Raw genomic sequence first — 20,557 nt, 5'->3', positions numbered from 1 at the left:
TTACTCTCTGGTAATCTTCAGTATCTTCAGATGATCTACTGTTACTATCAGGTGATCTTCTATTTCTTCAGATGATCTACCGATTTCTTCTAAAATATTAGACTCAGCTTCTGATTAGTTTCAGATGTCTTCTCATATATAAGATTCGGTTTCTGATGAGTTTTCACTGTCTTCTCATATATTTGACTCGTCTTTAGTCAATTACTTTCACTCAAGTCTATCAGTTAATGTAGTATAAACAGCTTAGAAATAGCGACATTATGAAATGCCATTACCGTCAAATAATGTTTATTATTAAATTAGTGTGTGGGTAGCGATTTGTTTATAAAGAAATAAACTTATATAAATAACATTTTCTATCATGAATTGTATATTTAAAAACTTTATAGTGTTGCCAAAAAATTTATTTAATGTGTTTTTATTTTATAAAAGAAAGCTTCTAAAACATTTTGTAATAAGTAAAAACTCATATACTGTTAAAAGTTTTGAAATTTTGTTAATTTAAAATTTACTGTAAATTTTAAGAACACATTAGAAACAAACTTTCAAAATTATAATAATACTACAGTATATATAAATTATTTAAAAATACACTAGTTTTTTTTAAATAGTTTATATTTATTTATGTACAGTCTTTAACTTATATGCAAAGAAATGTTTATGTTAGATGTTTTATAATGCTTTTGATTTGAATGTTAAAACTAGTAATGTTATTGAAAAATTTTACAACAATAATTATAATTCATTAGTTTGTTTTGCAAATTATTTATTATTGTAAATTGAATAAGCATTTTTTTTGTATAACTCTCAAGTCATTTAAATAGACATAAAAAAATAATTGTAAAACAACACTATAATTTTACGGCCTTTAAAAAATTTAAACAAATGATTTCGTTTTCTCGTACGTTTATTTTGATTAAAATGTTAAATTAATAATTTTTGGCCTAAATATAACATTTATTTTTATATTTCTTAGTAACTGATAATAATGAGGCTTTTATATAGTTGTCAGTTCTATGAACGTAACCGTATAACATTACACTTCTACTTATTATTATAGACTGTCAGTAAAACAGTTTAAAAAAATAAAAACCTATCAAATGAACGCTAATATTAATTTTACTAATTATTTAAATACTTAATTAAGATTAAAAATACTAAACTTTTTTTTATTGAATTTTAAACTGAAAAAAATAATTAATACATAATTCAACTAAATAAAATAACTTTTACTTACTTGGTGCTTTAAAATGATTCAAAATTTAGGCCATTTTAATTTTTTTTCTTTCTCTTTGGGCTTACCTGTAATTTAAATAGTTGGAATGAGGTACTATTGGCCATTTTCATCCCACTTCTGATAAAAGAGTCAGCGGTGTCGGCAATCGCGATTCCCATTGGCCAGACATAATCGGCTACTTGTATGTTATTTGTATGTAAATTATGACATTTAATAATAGTTACGTTGTATACCGAGACTTGTTAACTAACTTACTACTTTCCGTTCCTCCCCTAGTTATACCCGACCCACAACCAAGTCGTGCGCATCGACTCGACTGCCGGTCCATATAAAAGTATGGGACGGAACTGTAGATCGCATACCTTCCTATATATTACTACAACTAAACAAATCAGTTACCACATAACAAATACTGTTACAATATTATTACTTTATTTTTTTAATTAATGGACTTATATATTTATTTTGTAAAATGTTATTAATTTTTATTTAATCTAATAAAATTGATTTTTACTTAATTATGATTAGTTTACAGTATAGTTCTTAAGTTATAACACTTGCTATAATATCGATTAAGGGATTTATATTGGATTAAATTGATTATCAAATGTTAAAATTTAAAAATTATAAATAAAAAAAATTATTTATAATTTAATTATATTTATAACTATAATAATATTAGTTATTATATAATTTATAATAATATTTTGAAATTAAATTCACAAATGAATTTAATAATTTACGATTGGAAATTATTAAAAATGTTTCCCTGATTTTTATATATGTTTATTATGTTATTTAATTAAATTTTTAAATATTTCTATGCAGATAGCGGTATAATTATAACAAAACTATTAATCAATTGAACCAATAAATGGAGTTATTTTTAATAACATATTTTATTAAGTCATTTATAAATTATTGACTTCAAGATTGATTCGATATATTAGTAAATATAATTAATATCGACTTAAATCACATAACAATTCGCTAATTATTTTATTAATAACAATACTATTTTAATTAATAACTTAAAAACAATTATTAAATGCAAACACATTTTATAATAAATTATAATACATTAAGTACAAACATTATGAAAATAACAATCAAAGTTTTAAGCGATAGTAATATTAATTAATACTGTATATCAATACTGATACTATACTATACGTTTATTACATCATAATAATATAAAACCGACATTTTGAATTTATTTTCAAAAAATTAGTTTAATGTAGACGTAATCTATTGATTGTTTTATTAATTATTTTTTTTATTTATTAATATAATAATGCATAAAATATTTGAATTGTTATGTGATTTAAGACGATATGAATTATATTCAGCGATATATCGACTGTATATGATAATGTGATTACTCAAATAAAAGTGTAAACATATTTAATGTACATATGTGTACATATTGACATATAGATCATATGTGTATAGACCACATTGCATATCTGTACATATAGATAGAATGTGTAAACAATGTAGATTCAAATAATGTTTATATATTTATGTGTTTTTAGGATTCTCATAATCATTTCCATGTAATGCTTAGCGAATCTTCAAATAAAATCTCATATTAGGCCTAAAAGTTAAACAATTGTGTCGATAAAGTCAAATATAAATATTGTTTTTTATGTTTTTAAAGTCGTCTGTCTAGGATCTTTCACCCACTACTTATAAGAACATTAAATGACTTATAAATTTAATTGGAATAAAAGGTTTTCAATTAATTAAAATATTCAATATTAGTTTAAAAATATTTTTACATATACTACGTGTTTAGGAAAATTATTATTAACAGTATAATATAATGAATAACACGAAAAAGTTTTTAATTTTTAAATACCTTTAATTTTTGTTTATTTTTAAACAGTTGTTATCAATATATATATATATAATATTATTACACTATTGTTGTAGATACAGTATTAATTAAAAATTTATAAAGCTTTATTTAATTTACTTTATTACCATTTATTGATTTTTATGTATTCATATAATTTTGAAATAATTAAATTTGAATACTATGATAATAATATTATGATAATAAATAGATATTAAAATAATAATATTGCATTATATATGCATAACTGATAGCAGTCACTAGGACTGACTATCAGTTATTTAGTTTTTTTGCATAATTAGAAAATTTTTGTTTTTAAAATTTTATCAAAATAATACTGAATGGCATTGAGTTTACTAATACTATATTGAATACTATATTTTACGGCACATAATACTGTTATTATTGAATATACAAATAATACTAAAATTAATACAAAAATATAATACTTTTAGTAATACTATTACAAAAGGTTATTAATTGTAATACTGTTTTTTTTTGTAATACTGTAACAAGTAATTGATTTTAATTGTTTTTTTTATAAATAATATTGTAGTGATAAGTAGTATATAATACTGTTATGGTTAATACTAATTATAATACTTTATAATTAATTTTGTTTTGATTTTAATAATACTTTTGTTAAATACTGACAATTAATATTAATATTGTTGAATACAACAACAACAACAATACCAACACCAACAACAACAACAACAACAACAACAACAACAACAACAACAACAACAACAACAACAACAACAACAACAACGACTACTACAACTACGACTACTACGACTACTATTACTACTGTACTATAGTTAATACTTTTTTAATACTTTACGGTAAAACTTATTATTATTATTATTATTATTAATTTTTTTTGATTATTATTATTGTCATTATTATTATTATTGACTGTTATTATTGTTTTTATTAATACTTATTATTATTGTTATTATTAATTATTATTATTACTATAATTTTGTTATAATACAGTCATGTAAAGATGTGTTATATTGTTATAGAGTCGGTACTGCCATCTATTGATGGTACCCGACACTACCAAAACTAGAGTGTGTAACGGGAATCACGGTTTGTTTCTAATGGGAATAAACGTGATTTTCCCGGGAAAACGGGAATGTGTTGGGAGTAGGGTTTTAAAATACCCGACACAAATCCTAACATATTCCCGTCTATAAGACAAAATATACAACACTATTTTTATTAAGTGGGTTAACACCTAACAGAAACATAGGGAATATTAAGGGAATATATAGGGAATTTTTATGGGAATATTTTATTAATTAATTAATTTCTTTAATACTTATTGGGAATTAAGTATAGTATATGAATTTATGTTAGGGAAGGCACGGCATGTTTGCACATGACGCCAATAGGTGTTGTGCGCAAACAATAAGTCCCATTGATTTTGAGAGTATATAAACTGCTGTAAACCATTCATTTGGTTATGAAGTGTTGGGTTCAGACTTAAACCAGTTAACCCTAAATAGTGCTAGGATTTGCATTAAACTGCAAACCTAATAAACCATTGGATTACATATAAATATATTGTATTATTATTATTATTATTAAATAAATAAATACTGTTATTTCAATTACGGATTACCAATTATTTTAACTCAACGGTGAGTCGTCAGACTTGGACGGTATCTGTTTACGGATTGATACCGGTTGTGTTTCATCGGCTCGTATCGGACCGCTGTGGCGTAACATTGGCTACGAATTGGTTTAACACAACGCAATATAATAATATATTAATACAGTATATATATATAATTCTATACCAATAACTTCATGTCACATATTTTTAAATACATTTTATTTTAAAGTATTAGTTTAGTAATTTTTATAATGTTTTTTTCTATAGTACTCATTGTATATACTTTTAATTAATAATTTGAATTTAAAAATACATTTAATTATGATTTCAAACTACAATTTGTTGTGTAACTATTGTTTTAAAAAAATACATTTAACTAAGTTTTGCAATAAATATGTTTACAAATACATATGAAAAGTAGTTTTTTTTAATTAAAATATAATTTAAATTATGTCTCCCTTTTCTCTCTCTCTCTCTTTCTCTCTCTCTCTCAAACACATAGTCTTATACATTGTTATTGATTAATAAAAACTAATTTATTTAATATAAAAAATACAATTACAATAATAAAGATAATTATTTAGGAATACAATTAAATAAACAAAATAATATTTTAAGTTAATTATAATGTATTAATTAAACATAATTATTATTATATATAAATAATTATAATTTCAATTAATTATCACTATTTCTTAATAATGTTTAAATTAGTTTAGTTCTATAAATATATACACAATATTTTATAAAACAATATATAATAGTTTAATTATGATATTAGTTTAGTATATATATATATTTATTGATAGATTAGTAAAATAAATAATAAGTTAAAACAATGAAATTAATAAAATATGATATCTTATTGTAATTTTGTTAAAATATTTTCATATTTTTTATTTAGTTTCTACACATAATATCAAAAATAATATTTAAATTATATTCATTTATTTATTATAATTTTATAAAAATTTTATTAAAAATATTTATCTATAATAATAACTATTGTGTAAATACTTTCCAAATGTTTATTATTTACGATAGAAAACTTAGTTTATTATTATTTTATTTTATATATATACTGTATGTTTGTATTATGTTTGATAATTGTTATTTTAATATAATTACTCAAAAAAAAATTATAATTAAAAATTGTCGAAAATCAGCTTTTATTAAATATAAATGCATTTTTTATGCATACAATTAATTTTATATTATATATATATTTTAAATATCTTTTAATAAATATCAGAGTAAAATACATGAAAATTACATGAAATTAAATTTAATAAAAATTTTTATATGAAATTTAAATAATAATAACACGATTTTTATAATTTATATAAAACTTATAAATTAAGGTAAATAAATAAATTGTAAAATAAATTAGTTGACTACTAGTGACAACAGATATGCCGATCCACATACCAATAGTACCACCGATTTCATAGACAAGTGAATAGATATCCATTGATAACTGTTCAGTGATTTGTGGCTCTAATGTGTGTTTCGGTATTATATTGATTGTCGTATAGTTCGTGATTCCCGTCGACGACGACCCGACACTACTAGTTGTTGTTGAACTCATATCCGGGAGTATTCGGAAACACCGATACATTGATTGTTTCATACATTTTGAATGAAAAGTATTAAATAATAAATCAATTGGTTTGTCATCCGATTGACAATTACTTATTATATCAGTATTTTTGGATAAATCTATTTCTTGATATATAAATGGAAAACAACTATTGGTTTTTAAATATTCATTTTCAATACAATTATCCAGATTTTCTTGTATTTTATTTTCATAAAATATCTGATCAAATGGATTGTCGATTAAATCTAAACACTGGTCACTGTTTTTTGTTGTTGTCGGTAACAGTTTGACGGCTTTAGTTGTATATATAATATTTATTTTACTATTTAATTTGATTTCAAATATATTAATAGATCCCCAATCATCAAATTCAGTGCTTAATACAATTAATTGTCTGCTATATAAGCTTTTGTAATTTATAACTATTTTTTCAAGTTTAGAGTTTCTAATATTATTAATTAATTTATCTGCTATTAAATTGAAAATCCAATTGTATTTTATCGTAAAATTCATATACAATTTTGTGGAAAATTTAAAAGTTTTTCTAATATTAATAATAATCCGATTTTCAGGACAATCTATATGTAAACCATTTGTAAACCAAAACTGACAGTCAATTAAATTATTAAAATGTTGTCTTAATTGTCTTTTATTAGTTGAGTTAAATATTTCCGCATAAATATTAATATGTTTGTAAATATGTTGAATATCTTTATTGATATCATTTCTAAATAAATCTAAAATTATTGGATCGAAAGGCATAATAATAATACTAATCTCTGGTATTCTAATATTGTATTCAAATTTTATTTGTGTTATTGTTTTATATGTTTTATAAATTGCTATTATTTTAGATAAATGCCAACACATTACCAGAAAACATATTATAAATATTAAATAACTAATTAATTGTTTAATATATTTGGCATAAATATTAAACTTGATTTTTGTTGTTTTACTAATTGTTAATAATTTTTTTAATGAAAACATATTTATTAGTGATATTATAAATGAATAACAACTGTAACCCCAAAACATAGTCATAAGTCCTCCCAATTCACACCAATAAGCTATGGACGACATCGACGGTGAATATATTACAGTTAGTTTTAAATGTCGTTTAATATTAATATTAAAAACTTTCTTAGTTTTATAATTGTTAAAAACTGTATTTATTTTAATTGAACTGGATGCAATATCATATATATAATAATTGCAATCGGGTTTGCATTTTGTGTATAATTCAGAAATTTTGTAATTAACATAACATTTATTAATAAAATTAGTATTATTACTAATTTTATAAGTATGTCTACTAACTGATAAAATGGATGTTTTATTTTCAATCTGATATTGAGTCCAATAGTATTTATAATTGCATTTTCTATACTCTCTATCAGTCATTACATTTAACATGCATTCAGTTCGGGATTTTGGTTGTAATAGTTGTCTATTAGTTGATTGTTTGTTGACATCAATGATGTTATCATAGTATTGGCAATCAGTCTGATAGGGAAACGGCAGATATTGTTGAAGATTTGTTTCAATCATATAAATATAATAATTGCTGTTTTTATTAATAATATTTATGTATTGTTGTCGATGAAAATGTGTGGGTGTATTACTGGGTGTTATTGATATTTTTACTGGTATAATATTGAACAAATATATATCTATTGATGTCATTAAGTTTTTATTAAAATTGGTATTATTGCCCTGGTACAATATAGTTAAACATTGTTTACCCGTATAAGTAAAGCGCAAATAGTTTTTTACATAAAATTTATTAAACAAATTATTATTTATCTTACATTGAAATAAATGCATAAACGGATTATAACTATTGGATAACCAATTGATCCATTGATTAGTAAAACACATTGTTATCGATGGCATAGTTTTCATATCAAACACATTATCCGATTTATTGAAATATAATTCATTGTTTGTCTTATATTTCAAGTACTCAGTCGTATGTATTATTATTTTATATATAAATAATATCCACAATAATTTTATGATAATATTAAATGCCATAATAAATGTATAATTATATCGGTTAATAAAAAATTATCAATAACTTTTTTTAAAAAAATAACTATTTTATATATTATTATTAATCAGTTATCTAAGCAAAATTCTATAATAATTGAAATATAATAATAATAATAATGAAATTAATATTATTGTAATATATGTTTTTAGAAATTTCTATTACTAGCTAATAGTTGTGCCATTTTGTATCATTGGTATACTATTATTAGGTATTACAATATAATAAAAATAATATATAATATTATATTTTACATAATAATAAAATAAATAATAATAATAATATATTATTGTTATTATATCTGAATTTTAATATCTATTTATTATTATTATTTAATTATTCCCATAATATTTTAATACCAACAACAAAATCTTTTTTTATGACTATTCAAATGTTAATTAATATATTCAACATTATTTTAATAATACTTTACATATACTGCATGTTTAATATAATTAGTATTACAAAAAAAAAATTTATTATCGTATTCATTAAATTAATTAATTTAAATAATAATTAAAAAATCAAAAGATGAATATAATATTGTATTACAAAAACAAGTTGTAATAAACAGTATAATAAAATGAATAACACAAAAAAAAAGTTTTTAATTTTAAAAATAACTTTTATTTAATTATTTTCTAATATATAAATGTTTGATAACAAAATAATATATTTGTATTTTTTCTTTATTATGTATTATATTTCAGATTTGATTGTTTGTTATGGAAATAATATTTAAAATTTTCAATTGAAATAAAAAAACATTAATTTTATTTAATAAAAACAAAATACAGTAATAATAATAATAATATGTGTTACACAAACTGTATCAGTGTTTATGACATATTATTAGAAATCAGTTTAAATCTTATATATTTAAAATTATTTATAAAATTATACTTAAAAATATTATATATCACTAAAATTGCTAACTTGTAATAGATGTAAATATTTAAATTATTCAATTGATTATATAATAATAAAATAATGTTAAGTTAAATATCTATATATATATATATATATACTGCTATACAGATTAAATAATATATTGAAAATTATATAAATATATTAATATTAGAGAAACTAATAATTATTGATTAATTTGGTTATGCTTTTAATAAATAAATAATATATATATATATATATATTAGTATTGTAAATGTACAGTAAATATTATACCATGGTGAATAACTTGAATGTCATCTTAGATGTTAAATGTATAAACTAATTATAAAATCAATAGAAAAAATACAATAATAAACATATAATAATAAAGTAAAATATATCGTATAGGTTATCATATAATTTTTTATTTAATCTAAAATAAACAAATAAATGATTACTTCAACAACAAAACATAAAATTATAGGATTTAATTGATATTTTTGAAATTATTTTTTTAATACAATACCAATTGATATGTGAATTGATTTATTAGAAATAGTTTCCAACAATAGAAACCTATTTTCGGTTTTGCCATCAATTCAATCAATGTATTCAACTGTCATTAATAATAATAATAATAATAATGAAAATATACATAAAAAAATTAAATAGATATATACTATTTAATATTTATTTATTTTTAAAAACCTACTTTTAGTTTCAAATACAATGATTGTTTTAAATTATTATTTTTTTGAAACAAATTTGCAGTTAACTGATAAAATAGTTTATATGTTTGTTTAGCTTCTTGATTAACTTTACTGGCTAACAATATTATTGTTGTTATAATAATTATAACAATAATTAGTGAACATAACAAAATAATTGTAAAATATTTATAATCTGGATAATATTTCAATGATCTGATTATGAAAATAAATAATAACGATATAATTAATGACTTAAATAGCAAATAATAGGCTAATGTTGTCGACCATAATTGGTTTAGTCTATGATTTCTATTGTATAGAAATATATAATATTTATATAATTTTAGCAAACGTTTAGCTAAAATCTTATTATTATTATTATTATTAATTTGTTTACTAAGTTTGCGTTTAATTTTTTCATTAATTTTATTTAAATTAAATTTTTCATACAAACATATTGTTGCAAAATATGATATATGATATACGATAGTCAATTCAATTTGACGATAAAATATTAGATAATAAAAACATATAATCAGTCCATAGGTTAACAAATCAAACCATTGAAGGCTAAGCGATAGACTGAAAAATGGGAATAAAAATCCCAAAATAGATGTTAATATTGTTAATAGTTTGCTAAATATTTTAAAATACTCAGTACAATTATAATCATTTATATTTGGTATACATTTTCTATTATATAATAATAATGATAATCTAGTTTTAATTAGATTAAATTGTTTATTAAATTTTTCATTACTATCCCATTTGATAGTTATTAAAAATATTGCTATAATTATTATCATATAATTAAACATATTGAACTGGGTAAAATAATACCAATCACCAATTACTAAATGCAATTGTTTTGATTGAATAAAATTTGATAAAATTATTTTCAAACTTTCCATAATTAAACACATATTAAACAATTGATTTCCAGTATTTGATTTGTGTTTATAATTAGGATTATATTTAGGAAATCCCAATCGATAACATTTTTCGCCCAATAAATACAATAGGATATCATATTTTGTTAAATTCATATTTAGTATTATTTTTATTAATTAAATTTATATATATATATAAAAGTTATAGAAATTAAAATAAACCTGCATAATAATAATAATAATAATATAATTATATGACAAATTTTGTTAAAACAAACAATTATAAATATAATACATTACATATAAAATTACTTTTACAGTTGAATATAATAATTTAGTAAAAAATAATATAAATGTATGTTTTTGTCCTAATAATATACATTTATAAATAGGTAAAAATAGCAATTAATTGATAGTTCATATACTAATTAAGTAAAACAATTAATTAACTAGTTTTAATAAATAATATTATTTATTATTAAAAAATTAATGATCATTTGTAGTAGTATTGTACTAATCATTGTACTTAAACAAACAAAAAATAACAATTATATGTTTTTAGGTGTTATTTTTATGACAATTAATTAAAAAAAATAATATAACTATTGATAACAATTGATGGAATAAAACCATCAAAAAAATATATTACCAAAATAATTTTTAATTATCAATATATAGTTTTATATAAAAGTAATTTAATAGTTATTAATAATTAAATACAGCATATTTTATAATTAAAAAAATATTTACAAATTGAAACAACAACTACAATATTATTATCAAAAAAAATAAAAATAAATTAACAACTTATACAAACATATTATAATAAAATTTATGAAAATATATAGCAATTTATATGCAGTGTCTAACTAGAAAATTATAGATATATTAATTACTTTATTTATCATTACCATACAATCATATATATATTGTTATAGGTAGTCACTGCCATTTCAATGCTATACTGATTGGTGTTTTAATGCTATAATTATTTCAATACAAAAGTGATTTTTGTTTGTGTTTAAATTTACTAAAGTGAATTTAACACAACGCTGTTTTATTTTTATTTAAATAATTATATTTGCTTAATACTAAATTCTAGAATTCACTTTTAAAAATGCATTGAAATGTTACACAGAGAAGTGAATAGTAAACACCTACTTTTAAGTAAAGTTTTATTTTATTTTTACTTAGTATTTCTCTATTAAAATAATGATTTGAAATGTTATACAAAACAGTGAATAGTATACTCCTACATTTTAGCAAAGTTTTATTTTATTTTTACTCTATATTTCACAGTTAAAATAATGTATTAAAATGTTATACAGAAAAGTGAATAGTTTACGCCTAGGGATTAAAGCTGACTCAATACGACCTAATTATTTCTCACGTACACTTTAGTATAAATAGTGGTGTCTCTCAGACATCAAAATCAGTTCTCTTCGGAGTTCTCTTTGGAGATCTCTTTCGAGAGTTCTCTCCCGAGAGTTCTCTTGGAGTGCTACAGTGTATAACTGACTCTAAGAAGAAATAAAGTATTTGCATATTACTTTGTGTCTATTACTTACTCGTCGCGGCTGGTGGACTTGGATTGCATCATGAATTACATTATAGATGTTATACTGATGGAAGCTGACCACGATTACATCATGGATAAAATTATGGATTGAGTCATGGAAATAAACCATGGATTACGTCGCGGATGACATTATGGATCACATATGGGTTCACTACAGGCCCAACGGTTCTACAGGCTACAGTTAACATAATGGACAGCTATCGAACGCCGCGCCGATGGAAGTCGACCACTAATTACGTAAGCGAATACTATTTAGAGGGGAACTCCGGTACTGTGTCCGCTACACGGTAGGATCTGACCGGTCCGACCAAAGACTAGTGTTGACACGTGACGACGTTGAGTAAACATTATTATTGGGTAACCTATTATATGGTATGCAAAAGTAAGCGCAATGATAGGTTAGCTCAGATATAGTAATAAGTGACTAGACACATTAGTCTACTGTCACACTGACCTACTGGCCTACAACTGGCCTACAACTGGTCTACTACTGGCCTACAACTGGCCTACAACTGGCCTACAACTGGCCTACAACTGGCCTACAACTGACCTACAACTGGTCTACTACTGGCCTACAACTGGCCTACAACTGGCCTACAACTGGCCTACTGACCCTAGGTCAAGGTCACATGTCCAAGGTCAAGGTCACATGTTCAAAGTCAAGGTCACACGTCCAAGGTCAAGGTCACATGTCCAAGGTCAAGGTCACATGTCAAAAGTCAAGGTCACACGTCCAAGGTCAAGGTCACACGTCCAAGGTCAAGGTCACACGTCCAAGGTCAAGGTCACATTTCCAAGGTCAAGGTCACCTATACAAGGTCAAGGTCATCGAGAACTGGAAATCGGGTTTTATGTACTGATGTCAATGGTACTTGTTGGAGATCAGTAGGACAAATGGTTATGGAGATATCAAGGAAAACATGTTTACCAAAACAGACCTTAAACTAGACTTTGTACCAATCAGTTGGATATCCGTACGGTAGTATTATACGGATAGTTTATGCAAGGAACAGCATAAACTAAAACAGTCGGTCGACTAAATACTACACAAAACAACACATAGCTTTGTACACAACCAGTGATAGGAGATCCGCTCGCTCCTTAAGCCACACACCGATAGAGATGATAATGCTGGTACGTACAAGGCACAGTAAGGGCTTAGTCTTAAGCAATAGTAGGGTTTACATCACGGGTTAGTGGACACTCATAGTGTTCACATATAAAATAGACCTGTGATAACCCCACTTCCCTTGCATTTGGTGGCAGCGGTGGGATTTCGAATACCCAAAAGAAACAATACGTATATACCAAATGTCCCTTACATTTGGTTTCAGCGATGGTGGGATGCGATATTCCACAAAAAAAAAACACAACACGCTTAACCACATGTTCCTTACACTTGGTTACATCGTTGGAGGATACGAAATCCTAAAAGAAACAAAATACGTTTTAACCTAATGTTGCTTACATTTGGTGGAAGCAGTGGAGGATGCAAATTTCCACAAAATACAAATTTATGGATTCACCGATATGTTATACAAACTACTGAAATGAACTAACCAAATATCCGAATAATACGTAATTACTAGAGACGTATAAACCAAAAGTCACTCGCATTTGGTGACAGTACTAAAGAATTTGAATAAAAGAGATTAACATAACCAGACTGGCGCTGAGTCCGAGCCATATGGCTTTGGGCGTAGCTGGTATATACATACATTGAACTTCAACCTTTCGTCGTGGATCGAATATACTGATTAAAGCACATTGGTAATTTTTAAACCGTTTACATAATTTGGTTAAATCAGTATAGCTATACATTTGGTATATCGGTTATACATTCACGTATGTTATCGGACACATAGTTTATGACAAAACGCTAGTCTATGGGACGTGAGGCATAGTTCTATTGCACTCCCAAAATACAAAGCAAAGTAATCATAAACTATAGAACTCTATTGTAGTGGCCGATAGCGCTGTGTATACATGTATCACTGCTTATATTCAATACATTATACTGAACTGATAAACCATTTTATGTACTCAACGCTCATTTAAACGCATGAGCATCAAGATGAAGCCAACACCTAACAACCACACTACGTTAAAACATAAGTAATTATTTTAATAATGGCTGACAATAACGATACCATACAACTTGTCATGAGAATAGTAAATGTAAACACGAATGCTACGAAGCCATCTACTGGTACATCAAAGCAAACTACATTTCACGTACTAGTTAATTTGGACCTGCTCTTATTTGGACTTGATGTTGGTATACGACTTGGTTTAACTGTAAACTTCAGCAGTCGTAACGTTACCGCTCGCATTATGTAAACATAGACGTGTTTTCACACAGCACGACACAGACATTTGAAGAATTCTAGTTGTTAAGCACAAGATTATTACGGTTTCGCAATTTGACTCAGTCCTTACCGCCGACATTAAAATGAATACGACGTCATTGTAAAAATGATTCGAGAGAAGGCAAAGGACGTAAAATTAAGAATAGCCAATATGCTTTCCTGGTTATTATGGTATCATAGAAAGACGGTGGAGAACAATTAAGCATAAATTATAGAAGACAACGATATTGCTATAGATGACAAATTGCGGATGACGAATCACTGAAGTGTTAGACCGCCTTAAGGCGCTCGTTATTTTAAAACACTTGATGTGACTTGGGGTTACTGGCATATCGAAATGGTTCAGACAACAGATTTTGGCACACATGAAAACCATAATGAATATCTGCTGACATTAGATACTAAGATACGTGAAGAAAAACTAACATTAAAGAAAAAAAGCTAAACATTATACAGCATTAACAAAGAAAGGTATTACATTTCTTTGGGGATCAAAACACGAAAAAACATTCAAAATACAATGAATGGGATTCAAAAGAGAAATAAAAGAAGTTTCATCAGACGAGATTTAATAGAAGAAGATAATCATGATTATTAGGAGATTTTAAAAGACAAATCCTAGAAGACTAACATGACAATGAGTAATCCGGAACTCAATTAGGATTTAGAAAGAGATAAAATTAAAGAATTTTTGAACTCACTGTGTAGTCAATCATAAGTTATTAAATAACTGAGTCATGTCAGTTAAATGAAGAAATGCTGCAGCTGATTGATACCATTAATTTATTTGAAATAATCGAAGTAGATAATTTGGGCCGTCGCTTCGAAATGGAATTTCAAAAATGAAAATTGATTGACCTAATTTATAAAAATGAAGACATAGTGAGAAAGCGTACAAACCTATTATAGAAAATGGTTTGTTGATGAAGTTCTGACGTGATATGGCGCCATAACGATAATACAGTTGGTCAGATACTTCATTGAAGATTTCATAAGAAATCTTAGATCCTCCATTTGCATACACCATATAATCAACAGTAAAATAAATTTGCGGAGAAAATTTGAAACTGTACATCGCAATTTTATCGATATATGGATGTGAAGACTAGTACCAATAAACGTATTTTTATAAAGTCCGCGTGTATTTGCTTTTGGTATTATTATTTGGAGGATGGAAGAGATTTGGTTCAAAGAAAAATAATGAATGCGTTTAACGATGATAAATCCCGTTATAGCGCTGACATCGCGATGTTACACACAAGGAGTAGATTTGGTGTCTCTACACAATCCTTCGGAGTAGGGTCTTAATACCCATTTATGGAACCAATTGGTAGGCCCATACATGATTAAGAAGCGGCAAATTTATACACCATCGAGATGACAATTAAGAAAAAATGTAATTGTGTCGATCGACGAGTTTTACAATGCAATTACAAATCATTGAGAAAAATAGATCGCCGATAGAGGCAATTCAATGAGATTTAACTTTCACGTGATAAAAATGACAATTGTAAAAATAATTGTGTTGTTCGACGAGACTTGAAATGGAATAACAAAACAGTGAGAAAATAGATCGCCGATAGAGGCAATTCAATAAGATATAGATTTCACATGGCTTAGAGACCATGATGATGATTAAGAAAATAAGTTAATTTCACTCGTCGAGTTTTGCAATGAAATTACATAACATTGAGAGAATAGATCGCCGATAGAGGCAATTCAATGAGATATAATGAGAATAAACAAGTGATCACTATTTAGAATTCTAAGTTATATAAGATGAGTTAAAAATGTTATGAAAATGAATTTGTTATAGGAATCATTTGTTAGAGAAGTCAGTACATTAATACATTTCTAGGCCTAGTAAAATGTATAATCGTACACAACTTTAAACTATTTGATTTGTTAAAACTATAACGTGATCAGTAAAAATTAAATTTAGATTATTAATAATTAAATTTAAAGTTAGAGATAAAGAGATAATTGTTAACATTAGTTGTTAATTAAAAAATGTTATTAAGAAATAATAAAAAATAATAATGGTCAACCAAACGACACCTTTGGCAAATATGGGTCAAGAATCAAGCACAAGAAGCCAACGCTTAATTCAAAATCGTATTACAGATGATTTCTGTTATTTGGCTAAACCATTTAAAGCAACTAAAATGAAGTTTAATAATCCAAGAATATATGTTAATGGATATTTGAAAATTGAAAATTCGTAAAATAATTGGATTAGGATTTTATAATTATAATAAATTCTGAAAAATAAACTGGTGAATATTTAATAATCACTGACTTGAAGATGACTGCAATATTATTTCAAGACATTCGCAATTGAAAGAAATTGGTATTAAATACCGAATATAGAGTCAATTTATTATGAATAACGATACGAAGACAACTACAAAATAATTTATCAACATAGTCCACTTTTATAAACTGATTGAAGGATAATTTAAGGAATCAAATGAAAAACAAGTTTATTATAATTAAGAAAAAGAAAGATGATATTGGTGAATTTATCAAATATAGTTGGTTTATTATAAAATGAATAAACCGATACGAAGCTGAGTAAGAAATCGAATATTATATTGGTTGGTAATGGGTATGAAGATGTTGACTAGAAATTATAAATAAAATGAATAATGAAAGAGGCAACGATAACAAACAAACGGACAGCATGTACGTCATTAAATAAAATAGCTTAAATTTATTTATGTAATGCTTGAAATTTTGAAATTTGTAATTAGTTGATAAAAATTAATTGTAAACTATTGTGTACATGAGGGGTAGTTATGAACCAGACGTAATTTCTTAATTACGCATCTGAGGACAGATGCAGACTTGAAGGGGTGGAAGTGTTATAGGTAGTCACTGCCATTTCAATGCTATACTGATTGGTGTTTTAATGCTATAATTATTTCAATACAAAAGTGATTTTTGTTTGTGTTTAAATTTACTAAAGTGAATTTAACACAACGCTGTTTTATTTTTATTTAAATAATTATATTTGCTTAATACTAAATTCTAGAATTCACTTTTAAAAATGCATTGAAATGTTACACAGAGAAGTGAATAGTAAACACCTACTTTTAAGTAAAGTTTTATTTTATTTTTACTTAGTATTTCTCTATTAAAATAATGATTTGAAATGTTATACAAAACAGTGAATAGTATACTCCTACATTTTAGCAAAGTTTTATTTTATTTTTACTCTATATTTCACAGTTAAAATAATGTATTAAAATGTTATACAGAAAAGTGAATAGTTTACGCCTAGGGATTAAAGCTGACTCAATACGACCTAATTATTTCTCACGTACACTTTAGTATAAATAGTGGTGTCTCTCAGACATCAAAATCAGTTCTCTTCGGAGTTCTCTTTGGAGATCTCTTTCGAGAGTTCTCTCCCGAGAGTTCTCTTGGAGTGCTACAGTGTATAACTGACTCTAAGAAGAAATAAAGTATTTGCATATTACTTTGTGTCTATTACTTACTCGTCGCGGCTGGTGGACTTGGATTGCATCATGAATTACATTATAGATGTTATACTGATGGAAGCTGACCACGATTACATCATGGATAAAATTATGGATTGAGTCATGGAAATAAACCATGGATTACGTCGCGGATGACATTATGGATCACATATGGGTTCACTACAGGCCCAACGGTTCTACAGGCTACAGTTAACATAATGGACAGCTATCGAACGCCGCGCCGATGGAAGTCGACCACTAATTACGTAAGCGAATACTATTTAGAGGGGAACTCCGGTACTGTGTCCGCTACACGGTAGGATCTGACCGGTCCGACCAAAGACTAGTGTTGACACGTGACGACGTTGAGTAAACATTATTATTGGGTAACCTATTATATGGTATGCAAAAGTAAGCGCAATGATAGGTTAGCTCAGATATAGTAATAAGTGACTAGACACATTAGTCTACTGTCACACTGACCTACTGGCCTACAACTGGCCTACAACTGGTCTACTACTGGCCTACAACTGGCCTACAACTGGCCTACAACTGGCCTACAACTGGCCTACAACTGACCTACAACTGGTCTACTACTGGCCTACAACTGGCCTACAACTGGCCTACAACTGGCCTACTGACCCTAGGTCAAGGTCACATGTCCAAGGTCAAGGTCACATGTTCAAAGTCAAGGTCACACGTCCAAGGTCAAGGTCACATGTCCAAGGTCAAGGTCACATGTCAAAAGTCAAGGTCACACGTCCAAGGTCAAGGTCACACGTCCAAGGTCAAGGTCACACGTCCAAGGTCAAGGTCACATTTCCAAGGTCAAGGTCACCTATACAAGGTCAAGGTCATCGAGAACTGGAAATCGGGTTTTATGTACTGATGTCAATGGTACTTGTTGGAGATCAGTAGGACAAATGGTTATGGAGATATCAAGGAAAACATGTTTACCAAAACAGACCTTAAACTAGACTTTGTACCAATCAGTTGGATATCCGTACGGTAGTATTATACGGATAGTTTATGCAAGGAACAGCATAAACTAAAACAGTCGGTCGACTAAATACTACACAAAACAACACATAGCTTTGTACACAACCAGTGATAGGAGATCCGCTCGCTCCTTAAGCCACACACCGATAGAGATGATAATGCTGGTACGTACAAGGCACAGTAAGGGCTTAGTCTTAAGCAATAGTAGGGTTTACATCACGGGTTAGTGGACACTCATAGTGTTCACATATAAAATAGACCTGTGATAACCCCACTTCCCTTGCATTATATATAGTAAGTTATAACAGTAAGTTATAAATAGTAGTATAATTAATATTATTGGTATTAAAAACTATTAAAAAATATTTTTAAAACTAATTATAATTAATTTGCTCCAACAATATGTTACAGTATATACTATATATATATATATATATATATATATATATATATATATATATATATATATATATATGTCCTGGATCATTTTATACCATGGTAAATAATTTGAATATCATCTTAGATGTTAAATGTAGAAACTATTTAGATGATAACAATAAAGAAAAAACAAATTACATACATAAGCAAACTAAAATAAAAACTTATAGTATATATATACTAAAAAACATTTTTGTTATTTAATTTAAATAAATAATATTTTAAATAATTATATAAATATAATTACAAATTGATAGGTAAATTGATTGATTAGAAATAATTTCCAACAATAGAAACCAATTTTCGGTTTTGCCATCAATTCAATCAATGTATGCAACTGTCAATACAACAACAACAAAAAATAATGTAAATAATAATAATATTTTTTTCAAATAAAATAAATAAATATTTAAATAAGTAAATAAAATATATAAATTAATAATTACCTTAAATGATTTTAGATAAAACGATTGTCTAGTATTTTGTTTCAATAATTTTATATTCAAACAATAAAATAATTTATAAGTTTGTTTGGCTTCTGTATGAACATTACTGGCAAACAATATTAATAATGTTATAACAGTTAGAAACAATAAAATTGAAACAATTAGTATCCATAGAAAATATTGATGATCTGGATATTTGATTGATTGTATTAGAAATATGAATAGTAATGCAATAACTATTGAATTCATTAGCAAATAGTATAGCAATGTTGTCGACCATAACTGGTTTAGTGTATGATTTTTACGATAAACTAATTGATATGATTGATATAATTTTTTGTCAATAAATTTTCCAAATAAACTAACATTAGTTTTTCTATGGGT

Source organism: Oppia nitens, unplaced genomic scaffold (genome assembly GCF_028296485.1).
Source record: "Oppia nitens isolate AA-2021 unplaced genomic scaffold, nextdenovo-longstitch-racon4-pilon3 scaffold14_pilon_pilon_pilon, whole genome shotgun sequence".
Taxonomy (NCBI): domain Eukaryota; kingdom Metazoa; phylum Arthropoda; class Arachnida; order Sarcoptiformes; family Oppiidae; genus Oppia; species Oppia nitens.
This window is presented reverse-complemented; position numbering follows the sequence as displayed.